This window comes from Carcharhinus amblyrhynchos, chromosome 6 (genome assembly GCF_965287045.1).
Source record: "Carcharhinus amblyrhynchos chromosome 6, sCarAmb.v2.hapA, whole genome shotgun sequence".
Classification (NCBI taxonomy): Eukaryota; Metazoa; Chordata; class Chondrichthyes; order Carcharhiniformes; family Carcharhinidae; genus Carcharhinus; species Carcharhinus amblyrhynchos.
This window is the reverse complement of record NC_137329.1, coordinates 53,567,409-53,584,152: the sequence shown is the minus strand read 5'-3', so window position 1 is coordinate 53,584,152 and position 16,744 is coordinate 53,567,409. Positions and strand designations below refer to the sequence as shown.

The 16,744-nt window shown below is 43.4% G+C and overlaps 1 protein-coding gene across 2 annotated transcripts in view; it reads right to left on the bottom strand.

Annotated features, from left to right (window-relative positions):
• Window positions 1–16,744, bottom strand: part of LOC145343928 (potassium voltage-gated channel subfamily KQT member 1) — a 694,268-nt gene that overhangs the window by 168,883 nt on the left and 508,641 nt on the right. The gene's annotated exons all lie outside the window — the stretch shown is intronic.

The window sequence follows — 16,744 nt, the reverse complement described above, 5'->3', positions numbered from 1 at the left end:
GACATTGGTGCTTTCCTTAGAAGATGAGCAGACATTTTACACATGTTTTTGTTTTAAATGTTTTTCTTAAATTACTATTTAAGTGATTAAATTGTGCTTGTGGACTATGTCTAATGTGTTAACTGCAGTGAGAGACCATTAAGCACAGATGTAACACAGCAACACAACCAATTAATTATTTAACAATGCGGTAGTTCACTGAAGGATTACTCCTGGAACATTAACTCTTTTAGGTCTAGACAGAATGTGCAAGGTTATAATTTTAAAATGGACCTGGGCAGCCTGACAACGACTCTCCACCTCTCAGATTGATTTAAGGTTGCTTACCACATGACAGCAGCGCCACACAAAATCAGCACTGAACTGCGACATCTGGTGCACACACTGCCACTCACACGTATTTTTTTTATTATTTTTCATGTGTTTTTTTCCTCCTCCGCTGTTTTTCTAATCTGCTCTCTGCTCCTGCGGGCATCTGATGCCTCACAGATTCGGAGTGCCAATCAATCTTCAGTAACTAACTAGGAAATCTCAAAATTCAGCTCAATTCTAGACGGTGTGGCAGAAAAACAGCAAAAGGAACCCTCTTTGTATTATCCTGCTGTCCACAATAAGAGTCTAAGTCACCTTTCAGAGGAGTCAGTAATTTGATGCCTTGTCTGCTCTATCAGATAGGTGTAAAAAGATCCTATGGCAGTACTCAGGGAGCTGGGGAGTTCACTCCATTGTACTGACCAATTTCAATCAATACTTACTGAGCGTATGCAAATCCCTGAAGTCAAACTGAATCCTCCTCATTTGCTGAGTTTAAGGTGATTAGCCTGCCGCTTCATCTGTAGAAGGGACACTCCTTGACACCCCGGACACTCTTTTAAATAAATTTATTAGTCACGAGTAAGGCTTACATTAACACTGCAATTAAGTTACTATGAAATTCTCCTAGTCCCCACAGTCCGGCGCCTGTTCGTGTCAATGCATCTAACCAGCACACCTTTCAGACTGTGGGAGGAAACTGGAGCACCCAGAGGAAATCCATGCAGACACGGGGAGAACATACAAACTCTGCACAGTGACCCAAGTTGGGAATCGAACATGGGTCCCTGGTGCTGCGAGGCAGCTGTGTTAACCACTGTGCCACCGTGCCAGCCAAGGACAGGGCCAGGAAGAGAAATCATGAGCCCTGGTGCTTCTCCTGTTTGGGGTGCCTTCTTCCCCTCCCTCAATTAACCCTCCCCCTCCCATCTAACAGGTGCCCAGAATTGAGAATCATAGCCAGAGTGGGGTTGAACAGTAGATGGAGCAAGACCTCTTGACTTTTGTACTCAGTGCCTCTCGTGATAAAGCTCATTGAAGGTCTAGGTTTCTGTATGATATACTTTACAACCACAGCTTTGTTAGATAACGGCGCGCAACATGGTCATTCTTATTATACAATCAGTTCCACTTCTTTGAATCTGGACCTATGCGATATCCAGACAGCAACATCCAAAAGACTTGATCCTCACAAGCACTGCAAACACCAATCCCATGCACACATGAGAATATCTTGAACTAACACAAAACATATTCTATTGGCATATGAATCCTGTTTTACTACCAGTAATTTAGTACCAAGCAGCATGGTGGCACAGTGGTTAGCACTGCTGTCTCACAGTGCCAGGGACCTGGGTTTGATTCCAGCCTCTGATTCTCTCTGCACAGATCCACCAGATATGCTGAATATTTCCACCATTTCCCATTTCTATTGGAGGAAAAATAACCCCTTTCGCCAGCTCTCCAGAAAAGCAATCAAACTTCTCATAATCCTCTGACTCCTCTCAGCAAGAAACCCAGCAGTAGATAGCTGAGCTCTGGTTTGGCACAGCATTCTAATTTATGCATTATTGTCATGTATAGGCTTACATTTACACTGCAATGAAGTTACTGTGGAAATCCCTAGTTGCCACACTCTGGCATCTGTTCGGGCAACACTGAGGGAGAATTTAGCATGGCCAATGCACTGAACCAATACGCCTTTCGGACTGTGGGAGGAAACCGGAGCACCCAGAAGAAACTCACGCAGACATGGGGAGAACGTGCAGACTCCACACAGACAGTGACCCAAGCCGGGCGTTAAACCCAGGTCCCTGGCGCAGTGAGGCAGCAATGCTAACCACTGTGCCACCATGCCATTTCATTCAGATGTTCCTGAAAAGACTGAGTACTATTTAGAGTCACCCCTAAGGATGTTGGGGGTGTTTTAGCCTCTGGCCTTCCATGTGGCTATGAATTTTTTTTGGCACTGGCATCATGGACATGGAATATACAGGGTATGGTTTTGGTGGGCTGTTACGTGAGACAACATGTGCTGCAGTGGTTTGTCAAAGTCTTTGTCCAGAGACCAGCAGGATAAAACATGGATGGCACAACAGCTAACATGAGCATAGATGGAACTGAAGAATTCGTAGGGCAATGAAGAAGACTGGCTTACCAGATGGCTCAGTGCCAGCCCCAACCTTATCCTATCTGTTTTGTATATGTGTAGATGCACAAATATACATTGTGGCATGGTGACACAATGGTTAGCACTGCTGCCAGGGACCCGGGTTCAGCCTTGGGTGACTATGTGGAGTTTGCACATTCTCCCTGTGTCTGCGGGGGTTTCCTCTGAGTGCTACGGTTTTCTCCGACGGTGCAAAGGTTAGGTTAATTAGCTATGCTAAATTTCCCCTTGGTGTCAGGAGAATTAGACGGGTTACTGAGATAGGGTTTGGGTGGGATTGTTGCCAGTGCAGGCTCGATGGGCCAAATGGCCTCCTTCCTCACTGCATGGACTCTATGATTTCTATGAAATGATGGATCAGCAATCATATTGGGGGTTTTTTGCTCCCCTTCTTCAGGGCAGGTTTTGGCGACAGGAGTGGAAAATCTCACGAGAGGCCAAATCATGTTTCGCACTGACGTCAAAATGTGATGTGATTGTCCCCGACTGACAATGGGAGAGCATGAGAAGACCCAGGCTGGGCCTCCAGTGAAGCAGGAAGGAAAAGGCAAGAGTGTGGTTGGGCCCTTTGTTAATCAGTCTGACTCCAGAAGACAAGGAGAATGGGAGAAGGCCCCTTATCACAGTGTATTATCAGGAGGGTGTCTCCATTACACAGCATCACCAAGTGGCTGAGGCAGAATGCTGTAAAGCTTTGACACATTTTACATTTCATTATCTTGAATTATGTTTATCTGAGCACTTTATCTGTGGCATAAGATACCAAGCTGGGCAGTGAAAATCTAACAGCCCGCATCTGAAATTCACTAGCTGCAGCTCACTTGAAGCCATCAATAACAGCTCCAGTCAGCATTTACACCACTTTTGATTAGCTAACAAAGGCATTTTGTGCAGATCTCTCTCAGGACAAAGTTTGGTCAAGAGCACTGCACTGTTGGGTAATTCATCTTTTGGATGGAATATAAAATTGGGAGCTCGTGTGGTAAAAAGAAATCCCATGAAACCACCTGAAGAAGAGCAGGGGAGTTCTACATAGTGTCGTGGGAAATATTTCTCCCCCAAACAGCATTTCGAAAACAGATGGTCTCATTGCAGGAGCTTGCAGTGTGCCCTACATTATAACAGTGGCTGTAGTTAAAAATTGCTTCAGTGGCTGTTTTTTTTTAGTGTGTGCAATAATCACCAAGCCAGATAGTACGTTTCGCAGTGGCTAAGTGGGGCTCTCTGACCCTTGCTTTGGATTTTGTCAGGGACAGTCATCAATGAGGAGTTGCTGATTGGGGTGCACCATAGCCACAGCCCAGGTTCCTGCAAAGATGCATTTGTGCCAATTTGCTGTGCAAAGATCTTGGCCAACGTGGAAACGCTTAGAGTGCCCAGTGTTGACACGGCACGTTGAAACTGGTGGGTGGTCTGTGGGATCTGTGTTGAGGAAGAGGTTATTAAAATGGTGGCATGTTGGTTCTATTCTTGATGACATAGAGCCTCTGCTGTTATCCCTTGGCACAGCAGTCTCAACCATACAGCCTGGTGTGGTGGGAGGTGAGCCGCAGGTGGATTGGTAAAATCCTTATTTAGTGGCAGGCTTGGGTTGATGTAAAACTTCTCCAAAAGCTTTCCTGTTGCAATCTCCCTCTTTATGTGAGGGGGCTGTGAAATGCTTCGGTATGTTATGATGTTGTGAAAGGTACCATATTTTATTAAAACTCTTAACCCTACCACTTCCTCTGATTCAGAGAGAGTTCCCACATTGTCCCAAGAAACTTTCCCTTTTCCTTTCATGTTTATATATATAATTTTTCCTCAAAAACCCTTCGATCTGATCTATTAAAAACTTGAAAGCTGCTCTCTGATTTAGAATTTTTATTCCTCGGCCAACATCAAATTAAGACACAACTATCTGCTCACGATCTTACTGCTGATTGTGGAATCTGGCTGTGTGTATCTGGCTGTCGTACCAATGCCATCATTGTGTTCTCTGTGAGCACAGTTCCCCATTGAGAGATTTATTAATCTTATGGTGGCCCCAAATAGCATTTTTCAAACTGAAATCATGGGCAGCATTATGGCACAGTGGTTAGCACTGCTGCCTCACAGTGCCAGGGACTTGTGTTCAATTCCTGGCTTGAACACTGTCTGTGTGGAGTTTGCACATTCTCCCTGGGTCTGCGTGGGTTTCCTCTGGGTGCTCTGGTTTCCTCTCAGTCCAAAGATGTGCAGATTAGGTAGATTGGCCATGCTAAATTGACCCTTACTGTCAGGGGGACTAGCTAGGGTAAATGGGGATCGACCTGGGATTGTGGTCAATGCAGACTTGATGGGCTGAATGGCCTTCTTTTGCACTGTAGGGATTCTATGTCTCAGAAAGTTCACAAGGTGATTAAATTTCTATTTAGCTGACACTAGTCTTCCATATTTTTTCTCCGTCTGTTAAGTTATAAACTGATTGTTGCTGTTGAATGCGACTAACAAGTGTTTTCTGCGATGGCGATGCTGTTTTCCTTTCAGTAGCTCGCACTGTTTTTCGGTCCTCTCCCCGAGAGTGCGTCAATATTTGACGTGGTTCGCTTCTACAGCTTGAAAATCATTTGTTCAAATCTGTAAGTAGCCACTTATTGGAGACAGGGTTATCGAGAACCATCTCATTGCCACCTGGGTTCTGGAATGGGTCTCATTTACTGGCACAGAGTCAGTGACGTAAATACAGCATTTGCTTTCATCTTGCTTGTCCACGAATAAACTATTCAATGGCATGAATCCAACGGAATATTCCAACTTCCACTATTTGTCTACGTCTTTGCAAAACAGGACATAAGGAGAGGGCAGGTGGATTGACAATGCGCTGCAGTGTTTTGTTCAGAATAAAAAGGGATATGTTTTGAGTAGGTTTAGAGAGGAAATCCTCACTTGTATTAGTCTAATAATCTCAAATTCGGTCTGCTCAGTGGCTGTATCTGTCCTACGGTGTTTGAAGCTAAGTCTCTAGCAATTTCAGCTTGTAAGGGGTGTGCGGGTAGATCCATAGCCATTCTCAGAGACTGTTATTTGCTTTAGGGGAAATTTCACAGCTGTTACACATCGTCCACAACTTAGAATGACCTGTGTGTGTCTTACAATAATGAATCATCCATTACTTGCCCACAATCCTCCAACAAATATTCTTCAATTAATAAAACGTGAGAACAGGAGCATGATAAATATTGCCATGACAGCCATCTTACTTCAGATTCTTCTTCCTACTGGGGCAGTACGGTGGTAGCAAATGCCACTAGCTTTCGGAGCGCTGCTCCTTCGTCAGGTGAGTGGGGAGTTCTGATCACAAACAGAGCACATAAAGGCACACACTCAGTTTACAGAATACTGATTAGAATGCGAGTCTTTACAGCTAATCAAGTCTTAAAGGTGCAGACAATGTGAGTGCAGATAGCATTAAGCATAGGTTAAAGAGATGTGTATTATCAGGACAGGAAGTGAGATGTTGCAAGCCCAGGCAAGTCATGGGGGTTACAAATAGTGCGACATGAACCCAAGATCCTTGTTGAGACCGTCCTCATGTGTGCTGAACTTGGCTATCAGTCTCTGCTCAGCGACTCTGCGCTGTCGTGTGTCGTGAAGGCCGCCTTAGAGGATGTTTACCCGAAGATCAGAGGCCGAATACCCATGACCACTGAAGTGCTCGCCAACAGGAAGGGAACAATCTTGCCTGGTGGTTGTCGAGTGGTGTTCATTCATCCGCTGTCGTAGCATCTGCATGGTCTCCCCAGTGTACCATGCCTCAGGACATCCTTTCCTGCAGCGTATCAGGTAGACAATGTTGGCCGAGTTGCAAGAGTATTTACCATGTACCTGGTGGATGGTATTCTCACGTGAGATGATGGCATCCATGTTGATGATCCAGCATGTCTTGCAGAGGTTGCTGTGGCAGGGTTGTGTGGTGTCATGATCACTGTTCTCCTGAAAGCTGGGTAGGTTGCTTCGGACAGTAGTCTGTTTGAGGTTGTGCAGTTGTTTGAAACAACCTCTGCAAGACATGCCGGATCAACGACACGGATGTCATCATCTCACGTGAGAACACCATCCACCAGGTACACGATACATACTCTTACAACTCAGCCAACATTGTCTACCTGATAGCTGTAAAGACTTGCATTCTAATCAGTGTTCTGTAAACTGAGTGTGTGCCTTTATATTGCCCTGTTTGTGATCAGAACTCCCCATTCACCTGACGAAGGAGCAGCGCTCCGAAAGCTCGTGGCGTTTGCTACCAAATAAACCCGTGAGACTTCTTACTGTGTTTACCCCAGTCAAACGCTGGCATCTCCACATCATGGCAGCAGGGTGGCACAGTGGTTAGCACTGCTGCCTCACAGCACCAGGGACCCGGGTTCGATTCCTGACTTGGGTCACTATCTATGTGGAGTTTGCATGTTCTCACCAGGTCTGCTTGGGTTTCCTCCAGGTGCTCCAGTGTACCCTCCCTCAGTGTACCCGAACAGGCACCGGAGTGTGGCGACTAGGGGAATTTCACAATAATTTCATTGCAGTGTTGTCAGCTTACTTGTGGTACTAATAAATAAACCTCTACGTAAGAATTTGATTATATGGCAGTTGTAATTTATCCTGGCACAGTTGGACAGTTGCAGGATACTATGCTGCAAATTTGCAGCTTTTTTGATTCAACAATTAACTTGAGAAAGCACTCGGACCACTTGGAAAACTGTTTCTGAAGCTCCCATCTAAACAGGACATACTTTATCTCCAAGGGATGGCTAGTACCTGCAGTGGAAGAAAAGTGTTGATGAAATATGAAATGGATTCGGCTGGGGGTTAATATGAGTAACCCAGTCAAAAGCCTGGAAAGGATGATGTGCAGTCAGGGTACATGATATTGCTGAAACTTGGGAGCACAGCAACAAGGACACGCAGAGACTAAGAGTTAGGGAGGAGAAAACTGACAGAGAGAGCTGTTTTGGAAAGGCAGTATATTATGGTGGGCGCGCAGTTGGAAAAGACTGAAGGAGGAATTTGTTGAGAATACTTAGTTCATAATTCATTTGTTTGAGAATATAGTTTTTAGTTTTAGGAATTAAAGTGTTAACTGCAGAAAAATGGGACATCTGATTGAGAAACGGATAAACAATCCTGAAGTAAATGGGATTCAAACAAGCCTGGCGCATATTACACATAAGAAGTTGCTTGCGTTTGTCTTTCAAGGTTGGAATTATCTCTGAGGTTATGGTAGAGCCAGGGAATATAGAGAAAGGGTCATAAATTCCATTAACGATATAAATTATTCATATGTCCTACGGAATCAAAAAGTTGATCTGGAGGTAAAAATAATTCATTTTGCATTTCTAGTCCAAAATGTGCCTTGTTGCCATGGAGAAACTGAATCAGGGTGGAACCTTAGTTAGAAGGTTCTTTTGCATAATTTATCTGTGTGTTTGCGGACAGATGAGCAGTTTAGTCCATAGTCATGCGGTCTTTAAAGAGAATTAAAGGATCACTTAGCCAAAAGTTAATGGAACAATAACCAAGTAATGTGGAATATGAAGTGAAATCTAAAGGGTGTGGCATACCTTTTGGGTTGTTCCCAGGAAATGTGAATGAACCATCGAGATTTTATAAGCTAGGAGAAATCTTGCTGGGAAGTAAAAAGTAAAACGGTGCTTATAGTGTGAGTCTTTATAAATTTTAATGTTGAAATTAGTGGTACTTGTTTTGTTTAATTTCTCTTTAAAAACACCATAAAGCTTTGTTCTTGTGAAATCTTGTGGCCTAGTTCTACCAGTTAATTGCTGGGGTTTGGATTTTTTATTTAACCGTTAATGGTCCCTAACAGGATCATAACAGATTTAGTTGGCAAAGAATAAGAAAGGTAACCGACATTGACACTGTTTGTTTTCGTCCTGGACCAGCCCCCCCAAATTTATGTTGTGATCTGGTTAGGGAGTAGTAACTTCTTGTTTAATGTTTGTGGTCCCAAATATTTGTTAAGAGAATAAAGCCATAAGATCCCATGGTTTTTGAACAAACAAATGATACTATACAAAGTTGGAAAAGTAAAACAATTTATAAAATTTATCTTTTACTCTAACATTCAAAATTAGCATGAGATAAATGATCTGATTTTCAAAGATGTGTGGGTTAGGTTGATTGGCCATGATAAATTGCCCCTAAGTGTCAGGGGGATTAGTCGGGTAAATATATGGAGTTAGGGCCTGGGTGGGATTGTTGTCGCTACAGGTTCGATGGGCCAATTGACCTCCTTCTATGCTGTGTGGAGTCTATGATTCTCTGGTTTAAGTGCTGGTTGAGGAATGAAAGTTGGTTAGGATATTGAAAGAACATCACTTCTCATCTTCAAATAGTACCAGAGGATCTTCTGTGCATCTGACAGGGCAGTTTAATATCTCCTCTGACAACTGCGACACTGACAATCCCAACCTTCCCTCGGTTGTACAATGAAGGGTCAGCAAGTTCGAAGTCTGAATCTTCGAAGTGCAGTTAGTGCTATAATTACAAACTTAAAATCTACAATGCATCAGTACAGATAAAATCAAACGGAAATCGAAGTCATGCATGAGAAAGAAGACCGTTTTGGAAACTGTTATGTACAGGTATTATTGGAAAGATTGGATCTGCTTCACAAAAAAAAGTAAACAACTCAATATAGTGGATGAGGGATGGGGGAGACCTTGAATCAGACTGAACAAGGCAGAATCCATGCAGAAAATGGAAAGTACAAACTGAGCAATGAAACTTTAAAAGATTATTTGAAAGTAAACAAAGGGGATTTTTTATACTAACTTAGCAGGTAGATATAGGGTGGGTGTGGGTCAGACTACTGTTTTGCTAAGAGATGGATTTTACTTTCAATTGAAGTCAGTGGAAAGTAATATTGGATGGGCTGTAAAACTGGAGTTATTCCCCATCTCTGGGTCTCCAGCTCAGTGAAAATTACCCCCTAGGAAACTCTTCATGGATGTTCTACAGTGAAATGCACTGTGCACATGTCAAGGCTGTGAGTCATGCTGTATAGGCGTGGATTTAGAAATATTTATTATATTGTTTCCATAAATAAATATCTCCCAAATATTCATGTACCTAATCCAAGTTTAACTGGCGGTGTCCCTCACCTGTGACGGGTGAGGTAAAGGATATTCTGTTCCTGTGTGTGGGAGCTCTGCACTAATTTTTTTTTAAAATGGGATAAAATGATGGGCAGGAATTTCTGGCCCTTGAAGACAGAGGGATCTCTTGGTCCACCTCCACAGCAGCTCCCCCGGCTGTAGGACGGGTGAGCCATACAAAAACACTGTAGACATCGGTGAGACTGGAAGATCCCGCTGAAGCTGCCTGCACTACTACAAAACATGCCACGGAGGGGCTGGAAAATGCTGCTCATTTTCTTCAGGCACTGAACTGGAATGACTTCATGATTCCGGACAGCACTGACCTTTAACCTGGTGTTAGTACTCTGGACCAACACTGTTTCTTTACCACTAGCATTACCTCATCTTTTGTCTTATTCCACAACATCTTTGGCATATAATCTCCCTTGTACCGTAACCTACACTCAATCTTCTTTTTTAACCACCTGACCATGTGGGGCAGCATGGTGGCACAGTGGTTAGACTGCTGCCTCACAGTGCCAGGGATCTGGGTTTGATTTCCTGTCCGTGTAGAGTGTGCACATTCTCCCGTGTCTGTGTGGGTTTCCTCCGGGTGCTCCGGTTTCCTCCCACTGTATGAAAGACGTGCTGGTTAGGTGCATTGACCCGAACAGGTGCCAGAGTGTGGTGACTAGGTGAATTTCACTGTGACTAATAAATAAACTTGACACCTGCCTCCCACCACCAACCTCCCAACTTTCTTCCATCATCATTAAACTATTTCTACTTCTCTTCAGTTCCGAAGAAGTCAGATTGGATTCAAAATGTTAGATTTCTTTCTCTCTCCACACATGCTCCTAAACTTGAGATTTGCCAGTACTTCCGGTTTTCATCTCATAAATCCTGCACCCGCAGTGTTTTGCTTTTTCTAATGCAAAATTAGAGGGCTGAATTTTAGGCTGTGCTCACTGATGGGTTTAATGGTGGGAAGTTCAAGTCCAGTGGGTGACCTGCCAGCCATTCACCCACCTGCCCCTGTCCCCATTATAATTAGACCAGCAGTTGGAGTGGCTTTGGGCACTTGTCTGCTGGTAGGTAAATTAGAATGTTAGGTAGGCTCCCGCTGAGATGTAACCAGTCATGGGAGAGATGCATGCCAAAAACCAGCCCAGCAGATTTGGCTGTGAGGGCAGGTGCCAGGCAGGTGCCCTCCTTTAAGGCCCCTCCTGCACCCTGTCAAAGGGCCTCCTCCAAGATGCAATCCATCCCTTCCATAGTTTGCTCTCCTCCATTGCCCTCAGACACCCCATCACCCCCATCCCCTCCACTTTTCTTGCAGTCTCTCACTGGAGTCTGCCAACCTGGCATCTGATGGGACCCCCTAATGCTGACCTAAGTCCTGATCATTGTCACACAACTTTGTTTGGAAGTACTGAAAGTTGGCAATCTCTGATTAGTCGGTAGTTCTCTGAGATGGTGGGTGACCCGCCTCTAGCCTATCAATGGCTGTTAAATGGTTGATGGTCAGCTGGTGGTTATCTGGTAGGTTCCTCTTCACCAGACTTCTTAACCAATTCTTTTTTTGGGAGGTGGGGAAGCTAAGTAGATAAGCAGGTGCCTTGTATAATTTACCTCAGGTTCCTATTCACAACTACTCCAAACACTACATTCTGTATAAGGCCAATGTAGCGTATCAAACTGCTGATCATAGACTGGCAATTAGCTGGAGCTAAGGACTAGCTAGTACTGCCTGCTAGTTAATCCTTGCCTACAGTGGCGTGATATGTTGCTCAACCACAATGCTGCAGTGAAAATGCAGCAAGAAAAGAAATCACAAGGCAATTCCAGTATTTGTGCTTTGCATATTCACTTCTTAATTACAAATAAATTGGAGGAGGATTAAAAAAAGACTATATATAAATGTCCGTTACCTCACTATATATAACTGCCTATGTTCCACTATATATAACTATCCATTGCTCCACTATAATAACTACCCATGTTCCACCACATTTAACTGTCCATTGCTCCACCCTATATAACTGTCCATTGCTCCACCCTATATAACTGTCCATTGCTCCACCCTATATAACTGTTCATTGCCCCACTATATGTAACTGTTCATTGCCCCGCTATATATAACTGTCCATTGCCCCACTATATATAACTGCCCATTGTTCCATTATACACAACTGTCCATTGCCCCACTATATATAACTGCCCATTGCTCCACCCTATATAACTGTCCATTGCTCCACCCTATATAACTGTCCATTGCTCCACCCTATATAACTGTTCATTGCCCCACTATATGTAACTGTTCATTGCCCCGCTATATATAACTGTCCATTGCCCCGCTATATATAACTGTCCATTGCCCCACTATATATAACTGCCCATTGTTCCACTATATATAACTGCCCATTGCTCCACTATATATAACTGTCCATTGTTCCACTATATATAACTGCCCATTGCTCCACTATATATAACTGCCCATTGCTCCACTATATATAACTGCCCATTGCTCCACTATATGTAACTGTCCATTGCTCTACTATATATAACTGTCCATTGCTCCATTATATATATAACTGTCCATTGTTACATTCCTGTGGAGTCAACTACACAATTGCACTTCTCAAATGAATGTTAATTATAACCTGAGGTTGCCCTTCATCATTATAATGGTGATCTGCTACAGGGCATCCAGAAGAAATGCATCATCACACTATGTTACACTGAACTGCAAATGACCATTGTTTTATCCCAGTACACCATCCTTTTTTTTATCCTTGAACAGTGACACAAATGGAGATTGTACGCAGTAAGAATGAATTAGTTTTTGGTGCACTAAGGGTTAGTGACATTCTCACAGGACAAAACAAAGGGTAATCCTATTAATTGAAAAAGGAAATTCTCTAGACAAATGATCTCCAATGCTCTGACTCTCTGAGTAGATTACTCATGCAAAACGTAAAGAAGGAAGTTTAAAAAAATGGAAATTTATCTTCCGATCTTTTCACTGGACGGGGAAGTAATTGCAGATAGCGTAGAAAACATTACTAAAGTCAGATGATTTACATGGAAGATTTAGCATTTAAACCAAGGAGACACACTAACCTTGGACTAGCTCTGGGGCTCACACAAGGTCAACTCTCACAATCCTTTCCATCATACTCTGCATGCTTAGATTTATTTTTCATTTAACTTATCAAAAGGAAACTCTGCCATGTCCCCATAGCTGCTGGCCTGATTTCAAACCATAAGCACATAAGGCAGAGACGGCTGAGGTTCAACAAGCGAAAAGAGATGGTCCCTGCGCCATGTCAGCAGTCCCGCTGATTATCAAAGCTAGAGAGGCAGAATGGGCAAGTGAGCAGCTAGGGAGAGAAGTGAGACAGGAGGGAGGATGAAAGACAGAGAGAGGGATGGAGAGATGGAACGCAAGTGAGCAAGGGAGAAGAGTAGGACGAGAGAGAGAGATGGAAAAAGCAAATGAGTGAGAGCATAGGAAAGAAACAAGGTGAACCCAAAGACAGAAAACCAAATCAATGCATCTGTTACATTCTCGGTACTGCAACTCCAATCATTGAGAATGACACTTTAAAATATGGCATTAATAAAGAGCATGATCTAGATCTATCACCTCTCACTTCCCAATAAAACCAGCTGTGATAAGATTCCTGCTGTTTTCGACATCTATCTAACAGTATTCTTCTCTGTTACTGCTTCAAAAACAATGGCACACTTTGTTCAGAGGCACGCACTGTGCAACAACGTCTTCACGTAGTTTATGCACCTTCAAACGTGCACTGTTTCCTAGAATTGATCAGTGAACAATTGCACAGAATTGGACAGGGACTGTTAGGCTCCTGGCCGAGTTCCATGGCAGCAAATCCCAGTTCTCATCTGTGAATTGTATTTTACAAGTCTCTAGCACACTCCGTGGCCTGTGATCTTTGCTGGGACTTTCCTCATTGTATACTTCAGCTGTGATCTTTCTAGGCAGCACTGAGTCACACCATTCGTCTCTTTTTTTCAAAAGGGGCAACGTGGGAGGAGAGAAGCTTCAATTTTACATTTAAAGGTGCATAAACATACAATGAGGTCATCACTGCACAGACTATCAGTGCTTCTGAACACACTGAGTCATTGTTTTTGAAGCAATATTGGAGAAGAATATTAGATAGAAAGAGAAAACAGCAGAAATCTTGTCACAGCTGGTTTTGTTGGGAAATGAGAGATGATCAAAACATAAAAGACAGAAGCAGGAGGCAGACATTTGGCCCTTCGAGTCTGCCCCGCCATTCATCACGATCATGGTTGACCATCCAACTCAATAGCCTAATCCTGCTTTCTCCCCATAACCTTTGATCCCATTTGCCCCAAGTGTTATATCCAGCTTCCTCTTGAATACATTCAATGTTTTGACATCAACTACTTCCTGTGGCAATGAATTGCATGGCTCACCACTCTTTGGGTGAAGCAATGTCTCCTCATCTCGTCCTAAATGGTTTACCCCAAATCATCAGTCTGTGACCCCTGTCCTAGACTCCCCCACCATTGGGATATCCATCCTGCATCCACCCTGTCTAGTCCTGTTAAAATTTTATAAGTCTCTATAAGATCCCCTCCTCATTCATCTGAACTCTAGTGAAAACAATCCTAATCTAGTCAATATCCTCATACATCAGTCCTGCCATCCCCGGAATCAGCCTGGTAAACCTTCGCTGCACTCCTTCCTCAGAAAAGGAGACCATAACTGCACACAATATTCTGGGTGTGGCCTCACCAAGGCCCTGTGTAATTGCAACAACACATCCCTGCTCCTGTACTCCAAATCGCTTGCAACATCGATAGGAACTGTCTTTGCTCATTTTTATAATAATTAGCAAAAGGGGTTAAGTGAAGAGAATGCCTTTTTATGCAGCAAGTTGCCATAATCTGGAAGCACTTCCTGAAATAGAGCTCATTCAATAGTAACTTTCAAAATAAAACTGGATAAATACTTGAAAAGGAAATAAAAATTGCAGGCATATGGGGAATAGAGCAAGAAAGCTGGGCTAAAACAGAAAAATGCTGGAAAATCTCAAAAGATCCGCCAGTGTCTTGGAGAGAGAATAGATATGGAGATGCTGATGTTGGACTGGGGTAAGAACAGTAAGAAAGTAAGCACATGAGAGAGAATAGAACCAACGTTTTGGATCTGGATGAGTCAAAACATTTGCTCTGTTCTCTCTTCACAGATGCTGTCAGACCTGCTGAGGTATTTCCAGCATTTTCTTTTTTTGTTTCAAATTCCAGAGTCTGCATAAATTTGCTTTTAAAAAAGTAGGACGAATTGGATTGACAGGAGCAAGTGTAACTCTGGATTCACATTCCACACAAAGTCAAGGGAGAGTAATAGGGAATGGGGTGTACACCCTGCATTCTGGTCAATCCTGTCAGTTCCCACACTACAGGTGAGGTTACATTTACCCCCCTTCCCACCTCCAATCTCCTGCTTCTTTAACCTCGTGTACACCTGGCACACTACGCTCTTACCACTAAAAGGGGTGGCAGGGTAGCACAGTGGTTAGCACTGCTACTTCACAGCTCCAGGAACCTGGGTTCAATTCCCAGCTCGGGTCACTGGCTGTGTGGAATTTGCACATTCTCCTCATGTCTGCATGGATTTTCTCCTGGTGCTCTGGTTTCCTCCCACAGTCCAAAGATGTGCAGGTTAGGTTGATTGGCCATGCTAAAATTGCTTCTGAGATGTGTAGGTTAGAAGGATTAGTAGTTAAAATATGTAGGGATGTGGAAGCGGGGCCTGCGTGGGATTGTGGTTGGTGCAGACTCGATGGGCCAAATGGCCTCTTCCTGTACTGTAGGGTTTCTATGATCTTTCTATGAAAAGGCGATGATTAGCCCATAGTGTCTGCTCTGGCCAAATGCTAGCATTTTGTCCCTTAGTGCCTCACCCTCTAAATAAACACTGGTCTCCTGGTTGGGACAGTGGGATGCATGCTCACGCACACTAAGTAGGGGGAAGTTGGTTAATAAACACAGAGAGGGTGATTTCCACCACCATTGGAATTCACCCACAAACTAAGGTGCGACCTCAAAGCTTTGACATTCTGAGAAAAGGCAAGAAAAGGCAATATTGTGATTTTCTTTGAACTGCGATTCGGCAGAGCTGGAAGTCCCCAAGTCCCAATTTAAAATCTCTGGTCTTTGAAGATCATATCTGATAAAGTGGTAGTACACACAATCAGGGATCACAATCAGAATACCCTGACACAAATGTATTGAAGTCTTGAAGATTTTCGAACGGCAGAAAAAAGCAAATGATGTAACATCCAACAGGGGATTTCTTTTCCACGCTGTATCGCAAGGAATATCTCCACAACTTTAATAAAACAGAGAATTAAGACTTTTTGTCTTGTTACACAATCTAAGCAGTCTGCATTGAATGACTGATGCCTTGCGTTGATTATAGGCTAGTTATCGTAATGGATAGTTCACAAGATCGCAAACTGTTAACCCATCCTCAAACTGTTAACCCATCCTCATGTATGGCTGTACAAAGCTACTGCTGGATCACCTCAAGTCTCCATCCTTTATGAGTAAGGCCAAGGCAAAGTTTTAAAGACTTCCACAGCCAATGGGCTTTGAAAGCAGATAATCAGGTGAGTATTACCTGTGATTTACTTTCCACTGATTTCCAGTACTTATATCATGAGGGCTACACCATTAATTATCTGATAAGCTGTCTGCCGTGTCTGACATGGCTTTGATTGTGCTCTGTGGTTCTGGAAAATTCCATTCACAGTATCAACTATAGGGTTCATAATCTGGAGCGAGCACCCTGGCTATTGTTTTTGTTTTGCTCCCTCCTCCCCACCATGGAAGGCTGAGGTTATAGCATCGTATCAAAATCCTGCCTGAAGGTCAACCGACTGATCAAAGGTCAAAGACGAAATCCAATCCTAGTCTAGTCTGTCTGGCTCAGTATAGTCCCAGGTGGTGCATTTCCTGATCAGCTGTATCCTAATTAGGATTATAGCCTTGCAACAACTCTTACATATCCGTTATTCATCATTGTACACTTCCTCCCCTCTTGTGGCATTGCTCAGCTGTGAGTCAGAGAATGCGAGATGAT